We start from the raw sequence: 19494 nt of genomic DNA, 5'->3' as shown, positions 1-19494 counted from the left end.
GAGCCGGGCTGCCGAGCGGTGAAAACTCCAGCCCCAAGCTCATCCCTTCCTCTCCTATAGCCCTCCTCTTACGTAAGAACCTCATATTCATGTCGCATTTGGGAGCCTCCTGATTGGGTCCACCTTGTCACCAGCCTGGTCCTTCCGCTCACCCTGGCCCCGGCTACCCTGGCGCCCTGCCCAGCCCCCAGCCTCAGCCTCGCTGCTGCGGTGCCCACATCCTGCCCCTGTCCCTTCTCTCAGGTATGTTTATTTGTGGAGTGCCCACTCCAGGCCATTTGCTAAGCGGCCAACTAGATGGCGTGAGCCTGGCCTCCTGTAGCCGACAGTCTAGCAAGGGACATGATTAGACATGCTGCTTTGAGGAGATGTGATGGCTCTGTGATGCACAAGGCTGTCTGTACAGTGTCCACTGAGTCTGACTGAGGGGTCAGAGCAGGGTTCCAAGTAGACGTGAGGGTCAAGGCCAACCTCGAGCCAGGACAGAGATACTGGAAGAGATCTTAGACCTCCAGATGAGAGAGCAGCAGGTGGACACTGCCAGCTGTCTACTCAAGGCCATTAGCACCCTCTCCCTTGCTCAGAGAAGTCTACTGGGTGATCCCACCATCTGTCGGGTCCCTGGAGCAGGGAGCGCTCCATCCCAGGGACGGGGAGAGGATGGGAGCAGATGCAGCCGTCATGTGTTCCCACCCTCCCCGCTTCCTGCTCTGAGCACGGGCTGGGTGCCTCAAGGTGGAGCCGGAAGGAGCAGACTTGGTGGCCCCGAGAGTGGCCATTCCACCCACTGCCCACCTCTCACCTTCTCTTCGCACAGGAAAAACAATGTTGCTTTCAATTTCCATACCAAGCCTCCCATGAGCCGGGCCGGGAACCGACATCCTCACGGATGCAGGTGGGAGGGACGCGTCAGGGGTAGGATGGCGACGCAGCCAGAGAGCTGACGCGAGGGGTCCATCTGGACCCCCAGGCCAGCTTGGCTCTGGGTCAAAGGTCACCCCAAGCAAACTCATCTGATTCAGGTGGCCTCACCTGAACACCTCCCTTCATCTGCGATTGGAAGGGGCGACTGACGGACTGCTGGGCTCTGGGTGACAGAAGCCCTCTATAAGCCCCTCGTGTCCTCAGGCACTACTTTGTTTCTCTGGGTTTTTTTTTTTTTTCTTACCAGGGTGCCTCAAGGCTTGACAACCTTAATTAGTTTCAAAATGCCTCGAAGTGCCCCAAATGTACGAAAAGAAAAAGTTACCACAGAATGCTCATGCTCTCATGGGGCTGAGGCCCAGTGACTACAGGGAAAGTTCTAGATTGAATAAGTACCGATTTTCAGCTCAGAGTCCATGCCCACCCAGGCTCTCGCTGCTCCAGGTCAAAGTAGGCATTTAGGCTCTGGTGTGACCTCCAGGGGCAACCTCTGACCTCTAGGTCACTGGGCCTTCTTCTCTGTTTACCTGGGAGACATATGAGTCTCTGGGCCCCTGGCTGGAAGAGGTTCTGGAAGCAATGGCCTCACTTGGAGACTTCCTGACCTTTCAGCCTTGCCTCCCTGGAGACCTTCCCATTCTTAGTTCATGTAGACTTGAAGGATGACGGCACCAGAATGTCCTGCTAAGATGAAATGAAAGGAGCTCACTGACCACTGAGCTGGGGGGAGCTGATGTGGACATTGGCATTCAGTGTGGTGTTGGGACTGGCTCTGCTTAGGGAGAGTCTGGAGGGGGGGGGCAGGCCGTGGGGAATGTGGACCCGCAGCCATGGTCTGACCAGAGAGCCACACCAGGCAGAATGACCCTGAGCCTCGTTCCCCTCAGGATGCCTGTGTGTGAGCCTGCTGGTGACACAGCCTCCCCCACACCTGCCCACCCCCCAATCCGTCTGGGCTCTACCTGTCACCCTTATGGATAGGCTGAGTCAGGGGGCCCCCAGCTAAGGTCAGCACCCTGCTGCTTGCGAGACTCTTACCTCATACATCACCGGGGGCTGCTGGCAGGGCCAGCCGTAGGACCTGCCTGAGTCACCCTGGTGCATGCCTTCAAGGCAGCCAAATGGGTGCTAAGTGCCTCTCACCCCAGCCCCTCTCTAGCCATGGTGGATGGGTGGGTGGCCGGGCTGCACCTGCCTCCCTTGGCCCCCAGAACTCCGGCCAGGCACCACCTGGAGCTGCCTGCCTTGGCAGAGGGGCTTCTCCTGGTGATCAGGTTGGAAAAGGGACATTCCCCAGGGAGCCCTGGATTGCCCACTGCTCCCCACACAGCCTCACAGCTCTGCAGCCTGCTGGCCCTGGGTCTGTGCAGAGTACGGAACTGGAAGGCGAGGAGGAGGGGACCATCTGCATCTCTGCCTGGTGGCTGCACACATGGAGACATGCTGACCGACAGCCTCAGTCCAGAGCCAATTTCCCTTCGGTGCAGCCTTACCGCATTGCGCTTTCTGTAACCCTCCATGCCTCAGTTTCCCTCAGTACATAATGACAGTACTCCTCATGGGCTAGATGAGGCCTCAGTGGAGCTCCAGACATACAGGTGGGAGCAGGTGCCATATCGGTGAAAACCATTGTTTTCACATCTGAGCCCGTGGGTGGTCTGTGAGGTGTGTGCCTGCCTGTCTGCCTGTGCATGCTTGTAAACATGAGCATGTGTGCACCTGGGAGACATATGAGTCTGGCTAAGCGAGTGGACAGTGTGCCCATGTCTTCCTTTCACTCCCTCTGCCCCTTTCCACCATTGGGGTTCCAGATATTGAAAGAGATCTCAGGGGTTGGCCCATTCGGCCCAGCAGGTAGTCACGAGTCCAGAGGTCTCCCAGATCCTTCCAGCTCTGCTGGGCATGAGCAGGGTGAGACACTCCTCCCCAAGGACTTGCATGTCCCTGTCTCTCCCATCCCAGGACAGGAGGGCTTGAGTCACTCCGAGTCAGCCTTTCTAGCTGCGTGATCCTGTTTATTACTGTTGTAACTTGCCCTGAAAGAGCTGAGGAATCATCAAGCGTAGTAAGTGATGGAGACTAATTGCAGGTGTCCCCTCTCCTTTCCTGCCTTGTCCCCACAGGTCTCCACGCTTTTCATGGAACACACGCTCCCAGCTCTTGCCCCAGGGCCTTTGCACGGGCTGTTTCATCAGCCTGGAAGATGCCTCCTCCAGAAATCCACATGGCTCTCATCACTTCTTGAGATCTCTGCTCAAATGCCCACTTTGCAGTGACACCTTTTTGGAGGAGTCTCTATATACCTCACACATGCCTGACCCCACACCTCTCCCCTGCTTTAATTTTCACTGTAGTGCTGCAACTAACATGCTCTATTTTACTGACCTGTCTTCTTTACTGACTGTCCTCCACCAGAATGGCAGCTCTGTAAGGGGAGTGGCCTTTGTTCTGCTCCAGCTGCATTCCCAGCAGGAGAATGGGTGGCAGGTGGCAATTGAATGGATCAGTGGAGGGACAGCTCCCAGACAGAGTGGCCAATCCCCATTCATGAAGCTTTCGTCCCTCACAGACACTGATCAAAGCCGCTGTGGGAGACAGAGCTGCCTGCTGCAGTGGCAGTGTTTCTACCCTCAGGGAAGGCACCTGACTGTGGCTGCCCTGGGGCTGGCCTGGGCAAGGCCTACAAGGTTCTCTTTGGGGCTTGCACTGAGGCCTGCTTGGCAATGCACAGGACTGGTGAGAGATGCAGGGCAGGTGTTACAGCATCAGTCCCTGGAGCATTGACAAGACAGGCAAGACAGTTAACATCTGTGGGGTACTTGCTGTGTGCCAGCCCCTCACCCCAGGTGGGTCCTGCCTGCAGTCAGTTCTCCCAACATCCCTGAAATGTCGTTACTGCCACCTACAGAGGAGGGAACTAAGGCTTGGAGACTCAGTGAGTGGCAGACAGTTCTAAGCCCAGGCAGTCTGATTCTGACACACTCCCAGCCCCCTACCCGACCTCCGTGGGTGACTAGGGCTGTGTGTGCCCTCCCAGCTGGGGTTTATGGCTGTATGTGCACGTGTGTGCACCGATTTACGTGAACTGGATCGCAGCAGTGTACTAGTAAGCAAGCCCTCCAAAATATATCAAAACTCTGCTTGGCTGTATTTGCCAATTTCCTGGTGTAAGTTCTCCCACCATTCCAAGGCACCAAGGGGACATCGCTGAACAAGGAGAGGGAAGAGATGAACACCAATGGCTTACTCAAGCCAGTCTGAGAAGGCTCCATTCAAACCTTATTTTATGCCCATCAGGAAAATTTTGTGGCTTAATATTTATTGGTTCCGCAATCACGTCTGTGATGGAAGTTTACTAAGAAGGTCATTGTTTTTCATTAAGAAAAGATGTTACACAGAAGTATTTAGGGGTGAAGAGGCATTATGTCTGCAATTTATTCTCAATGTTCAGAAAAATATAATAATATGTTTATCTAGAGAAAAAGTGATAAATGTAGTAAAATATTAACAATTAGGGAAACTGAGTTAAAAGTGTTCTTTACACAATTCCTCCAAACTATCTGTAAGTTTGAAATTATTTCAAAATAAAAAGTGATAAAATAATAAACAAACACACCTTCACCCAAAAAGAAGTAATGGATGATCATTTTATCAAATGGAATTTTCTCCTTTGGTGTGTCAGTATAACGACTTATTTAGATTTCCTGATATTGAACTATCCTTGGATTTCTGAGTGAACCATACTTGGTCAAACTACATTATTCTTTAATATATGGCTAGATTCAGTTTCCAGTATTTATTTCCAGCGTATTGGGTTTATATTGATGGTAAGAGCAGTCTGTGGTGTCCTCTTTTTTGTGTGTTATCTTTGTTTGGTTTTGATATCATTAAGCTATCTCCATAAAATAAGTAGGGAATTTATTTTCCTCGGCTATTCAGAAGAAGTTGCCTATAAAATCTTCTGAGCTTATTGCCCTCCTTGGAGTAACTTTTAGATTATTTTTTCAGTTTCTTCTTTGGTGGTGGTCATTGTGTATTTGGACTTTCTACTTCTTTAGGTCAGTTTCTATTTCTAGAAAATTATGTATTTCAATAATATTTTAGAATATATTAGGATAGAATTGTGCATATTCTTTTGTAATTTTTAAACTCTTAGAACTGGTAGCTATATCCCCTTTCTTATTCTGCACTAGCCCCAGTTTCTTATTTTATGGATTAGATTAAGTATAAGGTAAGCTATTTTATTGTTTGCTTAATCAATTTCTCAATTAAATAGCTACAACTATTAATATCACTTTTTCTGTCTCTTAATTTATTTTTTGTGCTATTACTCATTCATTCATTCATTCTACTTTGTTTGGGTTTATTTTCTCTTTTCTTTTAACTGGTATGTCTTTTACCCCATGAAAATACTTCAGACCATTGCTATATTTTTCAGTCTTGCTTGAACTGTATCCTATAAGTATAAACATCTGAAAATTTCATTATGCTAGTTTCTAAGTATTTTGTAATCACAGTTTTGGTTTTCTTTTTGTTAAAATAATCAATTAGGTTATATTCTAAATTTCAATTGGGAAACTTTAATTATTAATTAAAAATTTTAATGTATTGCAGTCTCTGAATTCTGCCTGGATCATATCTGGGGTGTCCATCCATCCCGGTTTTCCTGAGGCCAAAGGGTTTCCCATGACACAGACTTTTAGGGTTGGGCAATCGGAAATAAGCTGGTCACCCTAATAGCTGAGACTTTCTTTGTCACCTAAAATGTGACTTGTTTTAGTACTTAAAAAGAATGTGTTTCCTACTCGAAGGGTACAGAGTTTAAATTTATAGCTACTCAATTAATTTAATGAATACTATTTCTCAGTTTCTCTATATCTATTTTTTGCTAATTTGATTAGTCAAAATTGAGAGAAATGTATATCACCACTGCTATTCTATTCATCAATTTTTAAATATTTTTCAGACAAATTTTGCCTTATATATTGCAGCACCATTATTTTTCACATAAAAATTTATTATCGTAAAATTGATAAACCTCTTGCAAGACTGACAAAACTAAAATGAAAAAAGACAGAAATCACCAATATCAGGAATTAACCAAGGAATATCACCACAGATCTTGCAGCCATTAAAAAGATAAGCAAGGAATACTACAAAAAATTTTACACTCATGCACTTGACAACTTGGAAGCAAGACCAGTTCCTTGAAAAGCACGCAACCAAATGAAATAGACAATCTGAGTAACATTACAGATTCATGCCCTAAATCTCCTCAAAAGTAAATTTTCAAGTGCAGATGCTTTCAATAAAGAATTCTATTAAGCATTTAAAGAAGAATTAACACCAATCTTTCTCAAACTTTTCCAGAAAATAGAAGAGGAAAAATTTTCCGGTATATTCTGTGAAGCCAGAATTACTCAATTACCAAAACCAAAGCATTAAAAAACAGTGAAAACTATAGACCAATATTTCTCATGAATTTGGATGCAAAAATCCTCAAAAATATTAGCAAATGAAATCTAGCAATGCATAAAAATAATTAAGCACCATTACCAAGTAAGATTTATTTCACCTATGCAAGACTGGTTTAGCATTCAAAAATCAGTTGGCAGGCTAAAGAAAAAAAATCATGTGATTATATCAAAAGATGCAGAAAAAGCATTTAACATCCATTCATCATAAAACTCTCAACAAATTAGGAATAAAGGGGTACTGCCTCATGTAATAAAGAGCATCTACAAAAACCTACAGCTAACATCATACCTAATAGGAAAACACTGAATCTTTCCCTCTGAGATCAAGAACAAGGCAAGGATATCCACTCTTACCAATCTTATTCAACATAGTCCTGGATTTACTAGCCAGTACAATAAGGTAAGAAAAAGAAAAATCAAAGACCTAAATAAATGGAGAGACATACCATATTCATGGATTGGAAGATTCAACATCGTAAAGATGTCAATTCTTCTACACTGCTCCACAAATTTAGCACAAATTCTATCAAAACCCCAGCAAGGTGTTTTGTAGACATAGACAAGCTTATTCTAAAATGTATACATAAAGAACCTAGAGTAGTCCAAAACAATCTTTAAAAAAAAGAAGAAAATGGAGGAATCATTCTACCTGACATTAAAGCTCACTATACAACTACAGCATGAAGATAGCATGATGTTGGTAGAGGGATAGATCATAAATCAATGGAAGAGAATGGAGAACCCAGAAATAAATCCACATAAATATGCCCAACTGATTTTTGACAAATGTATGAAAACAATGCAATGGAGGGAGGACAGCCTTTTCACCAAATGGTGCTGGAGCAATTAGACAGCCATAGTCAAAAAAATGAATCTCATACCTTACACAAAAATTAACTCAAAATGTATCCAGAATAAGCAAATCCATAGCCATAGAAAGCAGACTGTGGCTGCCAGGGAGGGGCTGGGATAGGAAGGAATGGGGAATGACTGCTTAATGGGTACAGAGTTTATGTCTGAGATGGTGAAAAAGCACTGGAACTAGTTGGTGATGATGGTTGCAGAGCATCATGAATATACTTAATGCCACTGAATTGTGTGCTCTAAAATGCTAATTATGTTACGTGCATTTTACCAGAATAAAAAAAGAACTCAAAATGGATCACAGATTTAAACGTAAAATGTAAAATTGTAAAACTATTAGAAGAAAACACAAGAGAAAATCTCTTAGGGCTACCTGAAGGTTTTCATTCTTAGAGTTGACACCAAAAACATAAATGGGAAAAATTGATAAACGGAACCTCATGAAAATTAAAAGCTTTTACTTGGTAAAACACCTTGTCGAGGATGGAAAGACAAACTACACACTGGATGAAGTATTTGCAAACTATATATCTGACAAAAGACTAGTATTTGACTATATAGAGAACTCTCAAAACTCAACACTATAAAGACAATCCAATTAGAAAATGGGGAGAAAAAACCGTGAACAGACATTACGCCAAAGAAGCTATGGCAAATAAGCACATGAAAAGACATTCAACATCATTGGCCTTGGGGAAATGAAAATTAAAACCACGATAACATATCACTATACATATCTCAGAATGTTTCAAATAAAAAATAGCGAGCATACCAAATGGTGGTGAGAATGCAGAAAACCTGGATCCCTCAGACATTGCTATTAGGAATGTCAACTGGTACAGCCTCTCAGGAAAACAGTTTGGCAGTCTCTTATAAAAACAAAACATGCAACTTCCATATGACCCAGCACTGTACTCTTTGGCATTTATCCCAGAGAAATGAAAAATTATGTTCACACTGAAACCTGTGTTCATAGCAGCTTTCATGGCAGCTTTACTCGTAATAGTCAAAAACTGGGAACAATCTAGGCGTCCTTCAATAGGTGAAAGGTTAAACCAACTGTGGTCTACTCACACCAGTGCAATAAAAGGAACAAACTATGGATACATGCAACAGCTCAGATGAATGGCAAGGGAGTTAGGCTGAGTGAAAAACAACCAGTTCCCAAAGGTTACATACTGCATGATTCCATTTGTATATCATTCTTGGAATGACAAAATTACAGACATGAAGAGCAGACTTATGGTTGCCAGGGGATAAGAATAAACAGGAGTCAGGGTGAGGTAGCTAAGGAGCAGCATGAGGAGTCTTCGTGAGGGTGAGAATGCTCTATGTCTTGACCGCATCGATGTCAATATCCCACTGTGACATTGTACTCTAGTTTCGCAACATGGCACCATTGGGAGAAACTGGATAAAGACCTCACAGAGTCTCTCTATGTTACTTTTTACTACTGTGTGTGAATCTATAATAATCTCAAAATAAAAAGTTTAATTTTAAAATTGCCTTAAGTTCTAGAAAACCTTGAAAACGGTCTATTTGTGACGGTTTGGGGACTCTGCCTTCGGGATTGTCAAACACTGGGTACGTGGTATACGCAACTCATTGTCCATTTAATAAGTATTAATGAGTCATTAAATATCGATGAGCACTCTTTAAATATTAATGAGCACTGGTTTTCAGTTGTTATGACTTTCTCATAGTTTATACCATTGATCAATAAGAATTGATCTCTTTTATCTTATTTTAAACTTTGTGTGTGAAATTGCACATTTAACACTGAAACTTTTTTTTTTCCCCCTTTGGTTTCCATTTCCTGGCCTGTCTTGTCTAACTTACAACGTTTAACCTTTCTGATTTGCTTTCTTTTATGAATTTTCTTACAGATTTTAGCTAGATTTTGATTTTTTATCAAACCCGAGAGGCTTTGTCTTTTTAAAAAGGAATCAAATGTATTTAAATTTATTGTTACACAAGCCAGTGTTATGTTTGTTATTACTTCTGTCATCTTGGGGCTCTTGTTCTGTTTTTGTTTTGTTGTGTGTGTGTACACACACACGCACATGCCCATGTGTTTGCTATTTCCTTCATAACTATTGGCAGGTAGGCTATACTTTCTTTAATCTGTTTTGGGAGATGCTTGGGAGATGTTCTTCCTGCTTTAAATTATCCTGCAGTTACCTTATTTTTAAAAATGTGTCTGACCTCCTATTGCTGTAAATAGCTGCATCAGTTATGAATCCCCTTGCTGTGATCTGAGGAAATTCGCCCACGCTGGCTCCTGCTCCCCAGCTCTCCCAATCCCACCCTTCCTTATTTTTATTGGCATATTAGGAAAAGAAAGACTGGATTGGTTGGTATTATTTGTTTCAGCAGATTCCATTTTCTTTTAAAATCACTTATGGCGCTTGTCTCCTGTTTTTGAATCCACATTAAGATGATTATTTTGATTTGCTTTCATGTTTAATTTTTTTTGCTCTCAAATGGTCTTCGGTACTACTAGTTCCTTATTCTTGTGGGGACCCCCCTCCAATTCTTCTCTTTGTTAGATCGTGGTTCACCGGCGGCATGATTTCTGAATTTTAGTGTAATTGAGAATGTTTCTGTGCTAATACCACACAAGATAATATCGTGGTTTTATACAAAATCTTAGATTGGAATCATTTTCTCTCAAAACTCTGTATTGCCCAAATGTTTTCAAAATTTGTTATTTAAAAAAAAAAAGTGATGAATTTGATGTAATATTAAAATTTTTTTTCTTCCTGGAAGTTAATATAATTATTTCTTCAGTCTCAACATTTAAAATATTTGTTTCTCGGAGAATCATCTAAGGTTTTTTTTTTTTTCCCTTTCATTAACATCACCAGATGCAGGGTGAGCCGTTTCACTTTTAGATGAGGAAAGTTCCCTCCCGTCACATCACAGATTGTTGCTTCTGTCTCACCTGTTTTTGGCTCTTCACAGGAATGTCAGCCATCTGTGCAGGACCTGCATGCTGCCCTGTGCATCCTCTATGTTCTCCCTTACATTCTTATAGAATTCTAGCATATTCTTCAGGTTCGCTCTCCCGGCCACTAACACCATTCTTTAAACAGTGTTATTGAGACATAATCAACACATGATAAGCTGCACATGTTTTAAATGTACGATTTGAGTTTTGCCATACGCATTCAGTCACAAAACCTTCACAACTGAGATACTTCACATGTTCCTTTTTGTGCTTCCCTCTGTGCCCCTTTGCAACCTTCCCTCTCACCTTTCCCACCCAGGAGGGGCCAGGCACAGAGCCTGAGCAACTATAATTAATGGGTAGGTCGGGGAGGAGGTAGGGGGAGGAGGCTGTGAAGAGGACTGAGGAGAGGGTCCCAGGAGCCCCAGAGGTGAACACGGCGGGGAGTGTTGTGAGCACAGACAGGTGGGGTGAGAAGGATGAAAGTATTCCTCGTGTGTGGTCACTGGGGACATGAGGACAGAGCAACCTGGGCAGGTTGTGCCCAGACCTTGTCTGCAGAGAATCCAGGGAAGGAGTGAGCTCGGTGGGAGCTAAGGAGAGAGAAGGTCCTTGAGAATGTTTCTCAGGATGCACACCGAGGCCCGAGGGAAGCCGAAAATGCTGGTTTGCAAGTATCCTCACAGAAAGAAGCCCAAAAGGCAGGGAGGATGTCACCCTTTACTCTGAGCTAGTCTGAAGCCACCTGGAGGATGGCAGTCAGTTCTGGGTTTTACCTTCAAGGGTATGGACACCAAGTGGGTCTAGAACGGGCTGTGGGCGGTGGCCGTGTCTCAAGGACAGTCCTGGAGGACGTGGGGACTCTTAACCTGTCATCTGCAGAGTATAAGTATCCCTTGCAGCTGTGCATTGACCCAAGGACAGAGCCAGGATCCCTGCCCATAAACGGTCAGTTCCCCACACCTGGTGAGTTCCCATAACGGGGTCTGGGTCTACTGGGCCAGCCCCACTGGGCTAGGACCACTGGCCCCAGGGCTGGAGATGCCAGAGGCTCTCTGGTGGCAGAACAAAAGCCCAGACAAGTAAGGGAAGGCAGGGTTAGGAGGCCAAAGGGAGTGTGGTGACCCAGTCCCTGCTCTGGCTTCTGGGCCTGGACATCTTTCTCTTCTGTGGATGGCAGATGCACAGGGCCACATCCAGCCATCGTTACAGCCCCCCAGGCCCAATACTTTCTGAAGACAGTCACTGTGGAGCCTCTCCCTGGCTGCGTGGCCAGAAGCAGGCATTCCCTACGCTCTGGGCCTCAGTTTCCTTTCTGTACCAGGAGGGCGCAGGGGTCTCGAGGGACCCTCACCCCACACCTCCTCCTTGTGGGAGGAGGCTGCTGGCTTTTGTGTACTTAGGGTGCTGGGACATCCACAGAGCCCTCAGAGGGAGGCCTGAGTGGGTAGAGGCTGAGAAAAGGGAAGGCATAGGCAGCAGGCCATGGCCCCCAGGTGTGGTCCGGCCAGGCCAGGCCAGAAGAAAGAGGAAGGGAGACCGGGCACAGGGAGGGCCCAGCTCATGGGAGTTTCCCAGCAGCACAGCCAGCCCCTGTTAGATACCCAGTGGGGCCCCGGAAGCGTGGGCTGGCCTGCCACCCAACTGAGCTCGTGACCCACCTCAGCCTACCACCCTAGACCACAGGACAGCAGAACAGCTGTCCGCAGGCTAGGGTCATGTGTCCCCATGTGTACCCGGGGCCTGCTGAGAAGAGAGGCTACCCAAAAGCCTGTACTCTGAACTGGAATTCCTGGTCATTGGCTCAGAGAGGGGACTGGGGTGGAGGAGGGGCACAAGGGCTCCCCAGGGACTTGGGCCGTCCGGAAGACTCTCAGCTCCCTCTGAACCCCAGCAGCTCTGAGTCTTGCTGCCTCACTGTAGGGGGCCACATCCCTGATTCCACCCGAGTGCCAAGCCCTGAGCCCCATAAGCCACCACAGCTCGGCCCTATAATCTCTGCTTCTTGCAAGGGTCGGGGTGGGGAACAGTCAATGCCTGGTGTCCCAGGTGCTCCCCCGGAAGGCACAGCCTCTCGGCCACCAAACAGTCTAGACGGTCCCTCCGGACCCCTAATTAGGCCCTGGGCACGGTGAGGCCCGGCTGGGCAGGTAATGGTTGAAGTCCAAGACCTGCCTCCCGCTGTCTGCCTGTGTTCCTCTCTGAACCTGTCTCTCCGTCTGCTGGCTGGGAGTGGCGGTGCTTAACTCAGCCGGTTCATCTGAGATGCTCCACATGCGAGTCCTGTTCCTCCCCTCCCTGCACAGGTTCAAAGGTATGGGAAGCTTCTCCCTTCTTTCACTCACGAGCGAACTCCCTTTGGGGAGGCCATGTGGTGATTCAAGGAGAGAATGTTTATTAAGTGAGTGTCTTCTCTGTGCCCATTACATCTGACCCTTCAAGCTTTACAAACCTTCGAGTGTGAGCACCATGCACTGTCACCACTGTTATTCCTAAGACACCGACTCAAAGCCCTTTCAGTGGCTCCCTTTGCCTACACACCAGGCCCAAGACCCAACTGGCCTCTGGAGCCCAGAGCTCAGGCCCACCCCCCAGCTTGTTGGGGTCCCAAGGCCTGGGCAAGTTGACCTCTGGGTGGATGCTCAGCTGCGAGAACATCAAAGGCATAGCCTGGACCCCCAGAGGCCCCACCAATTCTTCTCTGGGCAACAGGCCTTCAGGGATCCAGCTCCCTGTCATTCCCCCATGGTCATCCTGAGCCAGAAGGGCCCCTAGTGACCCAGACTGAGTTCTTGTCCCCGGTACTCCAGTAAATTCTTGGCCATACCTGACTGAGACCCGGCCTCTCATTCCACAGAAGAGTTTTCCCTCTGGCCTATGTAGTCCTTCCATTGCCCGGAGGACCCAGAGGCTGCAGGAGTTTATAGGAAATACCCTGAAGAGCCCTGAGAATTGCCAGGGCCATTCCAGGAGAGGGCTCAGCCTCAGGCCAGGTCACTACTTCTAGAATGCTTCATGAACTTAAAGCATGGGCAGGTGAGCCACTTGTTTTGATACTTGCACACTCACTCTGTCTACTGGCCCCAGGAGGGTGTCCCAGACCCAGGGCCTGGTTTGGAGCCCCCGGCCCACCCCTCCTCCAGCATGTGTCTTCTGTTGCCATCAGCTGGCTCTGTAGTTTATCCTCTGCCCTAGGGAGTGACCATCTGCTCCTGCTGCAGCCCAGGCCTGTCAGAGCAGAGGGATGGCCCCAGCCAGCCCATGTGCTGGTAAGCCGGCCCCATCTTGCACTGAGGGCTACCGGAGGCTGGCCAAGCCCAGCTGCACCTGAGCTGATGCATGCAGTGTGTGGGCGCAGGGATGTTCCGCCCGCAGCAACCCCCACCCACCCAGGACCGGGAAGTGAAATTGCTAGGCCTATGGGTGAGGGCTGGTAGGGTCCACCAAGAGAGTTGTTAAGGGAGGTGTGGGAGCCGGTCTTCTGCCCAGGTACCTAGTTGGACTCTGGGTATTCTTCTGGAGCTCAAGGTCTGGGAGGGATGCATTTCAAGAATATGGGAAAGAGGCCCCACCGTACCTAGCCTGCTGGCACACTGCTGACAGCCGGCTCACTGGCCAGAGAATGAGACAGTTCTGCTCAAGGTCAGTGGGGCCAGCGGGGACAGCAGGATACCTGTGCACAAGCATGGCCTCCGTGTCCTGGGGCCCCATGTGGGCAACCTGCTGGAGGAGGTCCACGTGGTGAGCAAGACTCCTGCTCCAAGCCCCTATTCGTGTGTCACTCAGCACAGCCCCACACCAGCTTTCACCGTTATCTACCCTACCCCCGTCTGCAGATGAGGAAACTGAGGCCCAGAGGCAAGACCAGCTACTTCATCTGTGGGGCCCATAGCAAATAAAAATTTATGCCACTTGTTTAAAAAGTATGAAGTATTTCGAGACATTGATAACGGAGCGTTAACCAAGCTCCGAGTCTCGTGAGCTTGCGAGCACTCAGGGCTTGCTCCTGCTCAGCTCCCAGCCCCCCGGCGGCGGTGGTGGGGGAGGCTGGGAAGTTTGGGCCACCACACACTCCCAGGCCAAGCTGGGGAGTTCTGATCTGTGGCCCAGTCCAGGTGTTCTCAGACTGGGTTCCCAAGAGATTGGGGATTCTGCAGGCCCCTTAGAGGTTGCCTTGGGGGTGGACGAGCAAAATTCTCAGCCCTCCACCCCAGATCCTTGGAACTCCAATAGTCTGATTTACAGATTCCTGTTCAATATTGAGTAAATATTGAGCTCTCACATAAAAAACAAACAAACAAACAAACAAAAACATTTTTGGAGGGGAGGATAGCTCAGAGAGATAGATGTGGTAAAAATATAAAGTATGGATTTCATATATCTACATAAGAGAAATTGAGGCCCAAGAGCAGGCTATGAAGCTAACCCAGAATCTAGGTCCCTGCCTGGTCCCTTGGAGCAGGTCACCCCCCTGGTCTTTCGGAACCTGGGTGGACAGCCTTGGAGCTGGTCCCCTGAGTAGGGGTCTGAGGGACTCCCTGTTGGTCTGAAGTTCTTGGGAATTTTTCTCTCACTCAGAGCTGCAGCTCCTGACTCGACTCAGGGAGCCCTCGCCCTGCTAGCCTTTATGGCACTTGTGCATCTCTATGTGTGAAAGCTGACTTAGGTCCCCTCCTGTGGGGGGTGGGAATTGTGTCACTGCGTCTCGAGGTTCTTGTCACCTTCAAGAGAGCAGGTCATGTGTGGAATCATCTGGGTCAGGGAGGGGCAGGTGACAGGAAGCTGCCCGTTCCTCACACCTTGTCACTGTTCCCATATTCACCAGCCGTCAACTAGGAGCAGTGACAACCAAGGAGGGGTGCAGCCAGGTGCAGACCAGGAGATGATCGGGGGTGGGAGTAATGGGAGGTCATGCCCCACCCAAAGAAAACCAAACTTTTAAAACATAATCATTGTGCTGGCCAAATAAACGGCCTCCACAGCTGGGTTTGACCGGATTTGCAGCTCAGACTTGACAGTGCCTTAGGAGTCCTTTCTTTTTCTGCACGTGGACGTGGGTACACCCCACCCAGCTTATCGCTGCCATCAGCAAATATTTGCAGGGCAACATTAGGCACCTGTCCCATGTTCTGGACACGCCAGAAGCAGAGGCCAGTTCTGCCCTGGGGTCTGAGCTTGGATCCTGCACTGTCGCGAGCTTGCTGTGTGGCCCTGGGCAAGCTACTGGGCTTCTCTGAGCCTGTGGTCCCACTGTAAAATGGGCAACATGCTCAGTGAGGGTAAAGGCTGGCCCAGGGGAGGCTCATTCAACGAGAATTTTGTCTAGTTTTGTCAGGGAGGGTCTCCGCATGAGCTTTGTGGTTAAAGCAAGATGAGGGGACAGGGAGGGGACAGCAGTGAGACTCTTGTGTCATTCATTCTAGGAGGCTGGACATCGGGTGTGTGCTGGGCCACTGCTGGCTCCTTCTGGAGCTTCTCCTTCAAAGTTGGCCTCTATTTAAGAGACAGAGGAAAAAGAGGAACAGTGTTTGTCAGTCAAACCTACCTCTCTCAGACATTCTCAACCAATCCTTCCACCCTTGTGCAGTTGGTGCCATGTCGGACCCATTTTACAGATGAGCAGACTGAGGCTCCGTGAGATATGAGCGGTGAGTAGTGGAGCTGGTACCCAACACCCATGTCTCTCCTCTGCTGCTGCTCCCAGTTCCAGGGGCTGTGTCCTCATCTCTGGACCCTAAGGGTGTCTGGAATATGACTGCGGCTTCTCCTGGTCTAGCCAGCGGGGCTCCTACCCTTCTCACCTCCAAGGGATGCATCCTTGGGCCTTCACTCATGAGGCTGGCCTGGACTTTAATGCAGTGGTACCCATGTGTTTCCCTTGTAGGAGCATCCACCAGGCTCTTGGCCGTGCCTGCTGCTCACCACATGTGGTCTCCCCATTGCACTTTCTTCAACTGTAGAAGCCCCTTCTGTGGGCTCGAGAAGTTCGCATGGGCGATTTTGTGACATCGCTTGGCTCGTGTGGACCTGGAATTAGAGCTTGGTGAACCACTCTTGGCACCATGTCACTGGTGTCATCACTGTCGTCATCATTGTCACCTTATCCTGCCTGTGTCTTCTCCAGTTCCCTGAGGGCCCAGTCTATATTGCCCTAGATGGTTGGTGGCCCAGCACTCTCTGCACATCGCCTCCAATGCTTCTCCACCCTGTCTTCCCGAGATGACATTCTCCTGGGCCAAGAATCGGCGTGACTTTGCATCTGTGACAATGAAGGTTGCCCAGGGGCTGGCTGGCTCCTGTGCTATCCCCCAAGTACAGGTAACCCAGGAGCAGCAGCTCCTGTCTGGGGGGATGAAACAGGGTCCCTTGCAAGAAGGGCCCTGGGAGGGCACAGGACCATATGGTCCCACCTCCTGCACTCCAGGAAGGGAGACTGAGGCCCAGAGGGGCCCAGAGGGGTGGCTGGAGGGGTACAAGGACAGGACGGCTGTGCCACAGACTGTCTGGCACCAAGCCCACTCCTGAACAGCCTGGGGCAAGAGGCTGAGACCACTCAGCTGTCATTCTGATTAAATCCAGATGCCCTACTACAGATGCAAATGTGCTCTGGGAGCATGTAAATGAAAAGCGCAAGCATCAAGAAGTGTTCCCAGAACTGCTTCCTGGGGAGCAGGGAAGGGGGAAGTATGAGGAGCAAGCCTGAAGGTCTCAGGCTCCTTGTGGCAGCTGGAGGCCCATGCAGGGCAGCCCCTCCATCCACTGGCCTCTGCCCGCTGCTTCTGGTCACTAGAACAGCCCACACCTGCTGGGAGGCCAGGAGCAGGCAGGTGCCGGGACTGGGTCTGGGTCCACCTTGCCCCCACTGAGGCTGCCTGGGGAGAAGCCTGGTTGAAGAAGCATGGGCGGCTCCTAGGACTCTATGCTGGGTCTGGAAACGGGGCATTGAGCCCAAAATGATGTGAATTCAAAAATTATTCTGATGAAGAAGAGCAGATGAGGCTAGGAGTGGAAGCTGAGTCCAGGCCTCAGGATGGGAACAGGAGGGCAAGCCCCAGCAGGACTGCTGAATGGAGGCCAGGCCAAGAGCTCTGCCGCTGTGTCTCCTCAGGGCCCAGGCCTTTGGGTCTTTGCAGTAGGTGGCTGGACTTGCTGAGGGGGCCGGGCAGGCCTCTGGGAGCCAACGCCGTGAACAGCTCACCTCTTGCCCCAGGCCCATGCTAAGCCCGAGATGTGGACATGAGCCAAGCAAGACCCCCTCCAGGGCCTCCTGCTGGGTCCAGATTGTGGCAGAGCTGGGCCATGGAATAGTCTGGAAGTTTCCCAAGTCTATCGTTTTCCTGAATGTAAGCATGCTTCGGAGAGCTGGGGTTGAACCTGAAGCCCAGGCAACCTCTCCAGCCAGTTGGCCCCATGGCTCTGCCCTGGGTAACCTCAGAAATTCCTGTGGCCTCATGGACAAACCCCTCAGCTGCCGTCTTCCTCCGGGAGTTCTCAACTCATATTTGATGGCAAAAGAAAGGGCCATTCAGGTGTTCAGATATTCAGGTGTCCAGGTGTCTAGGTGTGTGATCTGGCTCACCTGCCGGGATAACTGAGGATCAAACAGATTGCCTTTGCCTGCTCACAGGCCTCGCGCACCTGTCCTTGGTTTCCCCAGACTGCTGGCTCACCTCCTTCTGCTGCGTTGAGGCCTGCAGGGGGACACCTGCGTGATCGTGGTGCGAGAGAAGGAAGAAGGGAAGAGGATATGAAAGGCTCTGCACACCCTCTCCCTTGGACCTTAGCTGAGGGTGAGAGCCCGCATTGAACTGCATGAATCCAGCTGGCGGTTTGCTCTGTATGTACTCTCATTTTCAGAGACTCCGGGAGCCCTGAGTGAAAGGGAGAAAAGTGCCAAAAAGAGGGGGAGCAGCCCCAACCCCCATCCTGTCCCTCGCCCTATTCTGAGGCAGCAGAGGCACAGGTTTCTTTCTGCAGCTCTACTTCCAGGTGCCTGGGGCCTCCCCACTCCTTCTTAGGATGATTTTTATTTTTTTAAAACAATCGTCCCATTTTATTTCCAGGGTTTCACCTCACTGCATTTCATGCAACTGTTCCTCCCTCAATAGCTCAATCCCTTCATCTCAGCCAACAGCCCAAGGACCTGGGCCACTCTGACAGGCCTACGGTGGATGGGCACCCCTCAGCCCCTGGGCACAGGCATCCTGAGAACATTCTGCAGATGAGATGGTTTCCTGGGGCCTGATCCTCCTTTGGGCCCATTCCTCATCCCATCCCCCAGATTACCCCATTTCCATCTTCCTCCTCGCCCCCCCTCCTCCGCATATTGGTGGAGTGGTAGAATGAATGAATGAGCATCTTACTTATTGGACACTCCAAACTCAGCCAGACTTTGGCTCATAGGATCTGTCACTGTGCCCAGCCGGCCCCACACCCCTCCCGGCACCCCTTCTCCAACCGTTTGTGGAGATGGCAGTAATTCTGAATGTTTCAAAGATCAATTTGAGTGGCTCGGCATCTGGGAAAGAGTTTTGTAAATTGGAAAGTGCCAAGTGAGGACATGTTTTCATCAACTCTGAGGCTGAGGGACCATCTGGTTTGCACACACTGAGACTCATGGGAACTTCTCTCTGTCACTGGCTCCAGGTTTTCCCATTCGAGTCCAGGTTTTCCTTGGCTCAGGAGAAGACTTGTAACTTTGCAAGGTTTCCTTTCTCGAGAACCAATTCCGGATTCCTCAGGTTCCTTTCCCTACAGCGCCAGCTGTCCCCTCTCTAGAGGGCAAAACTGAGACTCAGAGACCCCTGGCACCGTGCAGCAGACAGAGCCTCAGCCTGGGGCCCTCAAAGGAGACACTGTGTCTGCCTGCCCCGGTGATGGCAAATACACATGGCACTGTGCAGTGAGAGGCGCATGGGGTGAGTGCAGGCTTCGGGACAGCAATGGAGGAAGGAGAAAGGGCCTGAGGAGGAGAAGGAGTACGACGGGAAGATGGAGGATTTGTAAATAGGTCCAATTTCTAGTTGCCAGGAAACTCATCCCCAGCACAGCCGAGGAGGGCTGGGGCCACTTCCCAAGTACATCCAAAGCTGGCTGCTGTGCCACGCATAAGGAGCTAGTACTTGGCCTGGAGACACTGGCACGTGGACAGTTTCACCTCTCCCGGCTCCGTGGAGGGAGCCGTTGCCTACAGGGGGCTGAGGTCGCGGCACGCCAGTGCTGGAAGCTGCTCTGTTCTGCTGACTTCCTCTTGGTGCCCACATCTGTGGCGTCAGTCCT

Source organism: Pteropus medius, unplaced genomic scaffold (genome assembly GCF_902729225.1).
Source record: "Pteropus medius unplaced genomic scaffold, Ma_sr-lr_union100, whole genome shotgun sequence".
Taxonomy (NCBI): domain Eukaryota; kingdom Metazoa; phylum Chordata; class Mammalia; order Chiroptera; family Pteropodidae; genus Pteropus; species Pteropus medius.
The sequence above is the reverse complement of the archived record's forward strand: the minus strand, read 5'-3'. Positions refer to the sequence as shown.